The 5,000-nt window shown below is 42.1% G+C and overlaps 1 protein-coding gene across 8 annotated transcripts in view; it reads right to left on the bottom strand.

The window, feature by feature from the left end:
- The window catches only part of LOC135103023 (limbic system-associated membrane protein-like), a 225,287-nt gene that overhangs the window by 91,479 nt on the left and 128,808 nt on the right, over nucleotides 1-5,000 (bottom strand). For all 8 annotated transcript variants that reach the window (XM_064008925.1, XM_064008896.1, XM_064008906.1 and 5 more), the window contains one exon: nucleotides 1-100. This exon is cut by the window's left edge and continues 1,068 nt beyond it. The gene's annotated coding sequence lies outside the window, so the exon portion shown is untranslated. The remainder of the gene's footprint in view (nucleotides 101-5,000) is intronic.

Below are 5,000 nucleotides of genomic sequence, written 5' to 3'. Positions count from 1 at the left end.
AAGGGAGAGAAGAGCAGAGGTACCGGTGGGTTTGCTGGATGTGTTCTTCGTCGCCGGGGGCCGTAGGGGAAAACTCAGCAGGGAGGAGACGGGGGACGCTCTGAAAGGAGACGAGATGAGATTAATTAACTTTGAAACTTAAAAGACTCTCGGTTTGTAAGTGGCGTCTAATTTTCCCCTACGAGGATTACATAGCGTTGCTTGACTTGGGAGAAGGGTGGGTAGGAAGGGAGGAGGAGGAGGAATTGAGGGAGGGAAGGATGAAGGGAAAAAAGGAGGAAGTGAGGGAGGAAGGAAGGAAAGATATGCTTCGTTATCGACTATCTGAAGTGTGTGTGTGTGTGTGTGTGTGTGTGTGTGTGTGTGTGTGTGTGTGTGTGTGTGTGTGTACAAGAAAGTTATGTGAGGAGAAATGATGGGGAAAAAGAAAGCGTGGTGAAAGATGTTAGGTTGGTAAGAGGAAGTGAAGGTAACGAAAGGAAGGGAAGGGAAGGGAAGGGAAGAGTAGGGAAGGGAAGAAAATGGGATGAGGAGTAAAGGAGAGGAAAGAAGAAAATACGAAAGATTGATAATGTGAGAACAGAATGGAAAAACAGTAAGGCGATAGACATGCCAGGAAAAAAATGATAACAACTGGAAATGAAAGATAGAATATATACTAGAATGGTTAGAGGGAAGAGGCGAGGTGAGATAAAGAAGATTAATACAAAGGACACGAAAAATAAGGAAATAGGAAGGGGATGATGAAGGAATAATGGAGGAAGATTGGAATTAAATACAGAAGCTTCCTCACGTTGTGTCTCCTAAGGTTATTAATATTTCACTCCTTATTCCCTCAGACCTTCCTCCTCTCTCACTCTCCTCTTACTTCTTCTTTTCTACTTCCTCCTCTCTCACTCTTCTCTTACTCCTCCTCCTCCTGTACCTCCTCCTCTCTCAACACCTCGCAGCATATATCTTCCTTGATTTAGCGTACCCGTTCACCCTCCTTCATCACTGACTCCATAACCCCCATACGACCTCAATCATGAAAAGTGAAAGGAAAAGTTACATTATAGTTTCAGCTTTTGAGTGGAAACAACGAAAACCTACATAGTTATCATGCCGTGTTTTCTTTTATCTGGACGTTTTATTACGCAAGTCAGCACTCTTGTTTTCTATCCTACCGTTACCCTAACGCATAAAAATAACAAGGTTTCTCTACAACTCTAGACAGATCTTGCCACATTTCGTTACGTAATATTTAATTTCTTTCAGGCAAACCTGTCTGAGTCTCTTCCTTTACCATTTAATCTGATATACTACACTCTACACAATTGAACTCTACGGACTGATTGTGCCACTGTTCACGATGTAACATTTCGTCAAGTTCACATACGCCAGTCCCGATGTTCCCCACGCTTCTCTGCAGCGATAAACCTTCCCATCACGCATCAGGCCTCCTGGGGACACGTGGAACTTAATCTTCTCTCTCTCATGTTGCCCACGTCTCCGTATCTTCTCTTAAAATGCTCTCTCTCTCTCTCTCTCTCTCTCTCTCTCTCTCTCTCTCTCTCTCTCTCTCTCTCTCTCTCTCTCTCTCATGCAGGTCCTTCTCGTCTTTACTCATAAATTTCCTAGTAACTTAGTGTTTTCGACTCTCCTCAAATTCCCCTCAGGTAGCGTCTCAGCACGAGGATCCCCGTCAATCCCTCGCTCCACGCCGCGTCTTGCCTCCCAGCATACATTCTTCATTACTCTGATTTCGTCTTGGGAATTTCCCCTCAAAACGTACACACTATACTAAAGAGGTTTCTCGCTCTCTATTCTCTATTGTGTAATTGTGTTAAGATTTTAATTATATAACGTTTGTTGTTTCCACTTCCTGTATTCACGGTGTAGTAGTTTGTGTATATATATTGTGTGGTGCAAATTTTTCTTTCTTACTTTGATGGAAAATTCTCTTTAATTCCTTTTATAGTATTACCTGGTGACACAGCCTACACACACACACACTCTCTCTCTCTCTCTCTCTTTCTGTTCCATGATCCTCCCAGTCTCGCCCTGTCTCCCCACAGTGCCTGGCCAATAAGAGGTGATGTTGTTCTAGTACTTCTGTTTCTGAGGTAGCCAGTCTTTCCATTTCATATTCAGGTTTTATTATAGATCCCAGGGGAGAGGATTTGACGGGATAGCCTTTGAAGTGAGGCTCTGATTTTAGGTGCCTGTAGGTAAGAATATTTATTGAAGGGATGTGTATGTGTGCGTAAAGGAAGGGAATAGAAAAAAAAAGGAAAAAAATTGCAGTTTTGTCTAGCTATTTCGCTTGATGGAAACAGCAAATGGGCATCGTGAAGGATTTGTCATGTGAAAAATAAACCGAAGTAATTTAGATGTGTGTGTGTGTGTGTGTGTGTGTGTGTGTGTGTGTGTGTGTGTGTGTGTGTGTGTGTGTGTGTGTGTGTGTGTGTGTGTGTGTGTGTGTGTGTGTGCAATCACGGGAAACAACCAAGCACAAATAAACGATAACGCAAAACCAAATCACTGTTATTCAATTGATTACAAATAACTACATTTGTGTTGGTTTGATTACTTTTTTCACGTGCCTAAAATCCGCTGATTAACACCAGTACAAGCCTCGTTCTATTTCCAACACCAGACAAACCTTCATCACCACCACAACTTCTTTATCGGCACCGCTTGGGACACTGCAGCCTCGTTAAGCTCTCTTTTATATTCTGACGTATAATTACTCGTACTAACGAACTGATAAGAAGAGTGAAGTGTGTTCAAAAGAGCACGGCCGCTGTTTTTGTTACCATGCTATTACTGTTTTATACTACTGCTACCATAACTACTACTACTACTACTACTACTACTACTACTAGAACGAGACAAATAATGAAGCGTGAACACAGACAGCAACATCTTAAAAATGAACATCAACATCATCAACAAGAAGAAAAAAAATACCGAAATATTTACATCACATCCAGTGCCTTTATATTTTCTTTTCCCCACAAAAAAATAAAATGAATAACAATAGCAACGACAACAAAACCATGCACAGAAGAGATTTATTACATTTTGTTTTTGTTCTCACCTTTACCATTTTGGAATCACAAAGGCTGAAAGGGGAAAAAGTCACTCGAGGAGCTTTTTCATTTACCTCGCTCAGAGTGACAGATTTTTCCCCCTCCCAATCAAATGAAACCGTGATTTGCATGTTTGTATAATGAAAGGCCATTGATTATTCATTCATCAGCGGAAAGACTACGCAGTGTGTTACCGGGACAATTTATTTATTACTTCTATTTTGGTCTTTGGTCTTCCGCAGCGATCACTTCCGCCGGGAGGAGGAGGAGGAGGAGGAGTAGTAGGAAGAAGGAGAAGATGAAGAAGAAGAAGAAGAACAAGAACAAGAACAAGAAGAAGAACAAGAAGAGGATGAAGAAGAAGAAGAACCGACAGGAACAACAGCAACCGCAACACCACTAACAACAGCGACAACAAGATATACTACTACTATTACTACTACTACTGCTACTACTACTACTACTACTATTACTACCATTCTACTACGACCTTCACCATGTTTCAAAGCAGTTCATTGGTCGCAACCTCCATAGAGAGAGAGAGCCATTACAAGTCCAATTTATCTAGTCTTAATTTTCCACTTAATTAGAGGCTTCGTGCAATGATGGATTCACTGTTAACTCCCGTCACCTCGAGATCTAGGTCGGTTGCTTCTTTTTTTTTAATTCTTCACAACTGTAGTGACCTGATTTCCTCCAAGCAATTAGGAGGCGGAAGGAAAGCCCGTATTTCCGCCACGTCACTTCACTGGTTCTCGACTGGTACATGTTTCACAGCGAATGTTTCTGCGAAAGTCGCCACGCTGGCTCTTGGTTTCCGCCCACCACGCGTCATGGAAAGTAGAGGAGAGAGTAAGTTCCGGTCCACATTTTCTATCGCTTCGTTATAAGCTCTAGATTTTCTTGACCACTGCGTCCATTCATGGGATTAGAGACCTCTGTCAAAGAAGGCCGCTTCACAAGCCTTTTGCAGTAGTGTTCTCTCGAGTATTGGTGCAGTAAGTCGCTGAAGGATGAGTGAATCGTTCTATTGCAGCAGAAACAACGGGTACTTCAATGCTACGACTTATTTTACACGGGTGTCGCTGGCTTCCCACTTCCCTGTACTGCCTTGCATGCTAAGGCGTCCTGGGGATTAGACGCTGTCCTATACGCAGCAGCAGAGGTTAAGAGGGGACCTGATAGAAGTCTTTAAGTTGCATAAGGATTATAACAAGGAGGATGTAAGCAAAATTCTTAGGATCAGCAACCAGGATAGAACAAGAAATAACGGGTTCAAGCTTGAAAAATTTAGGTTTAGGAAAGAGATAGGAAGAAATTGGTTCTCAAATAAAGTGGTAGATGAGTGGAACGGACTCAGTAATCATGTTGTTAGTACTAAGACATTAGGGAACTTTAAGAGAAGATTAGACGAGTTTATGAATGGGGATAATAGGTGGAAATAGGTAGCTATATTTCATACAGGGACTGCCACGTGAAAGCCTCGTCGATTCTTGCAGCTTCCCTTATTTCTTATGTTCTTATGTTCTTATGTATAGCGAATCACCTCACGGCAAACGATATCTGTGGGATGAAATTTTTCGTCCAGTGTGAAGCCTTTTGTTCTGACTGGCAGCGCGTTTAGCCAGCAGTGAAACCCTCCCTGTGCTTTTCAGTTTTCCTCTGTGCGTCCCCTGACATCCGTCATGGTTGCATTTCTTATTCATGTTCCAGGGTTTTCGTTTTCCCTCGATCTTGTAATCACAAACAGGTTGTCTTTTCTTGCTGCAAGCTCGAGGCAATTTTGGAAAAAAAACATATTGTGCTAGTTTTTCGTGGATTTAGAATTGAGAACTCAGAATTCCTATTTTTGGGGGAAGCTTAAACACTTTCAAGAGCTGCTGTGTTAGATCCCATTCCAGGATGTCCACAAGGAACAGTAATATT

Source organism: Scylla paramamosain, chromosome 1, assembly GCF_035594125.1.
Source record: "Scylla paramamosain isolate STU-SP2022 chromosome 1, ASM3559412v1, whole genome shotgun sequence".
In the NCBI taxonomy this organism is placed as follows: Eukaryota; Metazoa; Arthropoda; class Malacostraca; order Decapoda; family Portunidae; genus Scylla; species Scylla paramamosain.
The sequence above is the reverse complement of the archived record's forward strand: the minus strand, read 5'-3'. Positions and strand labels throughout refer to the sequence as shown.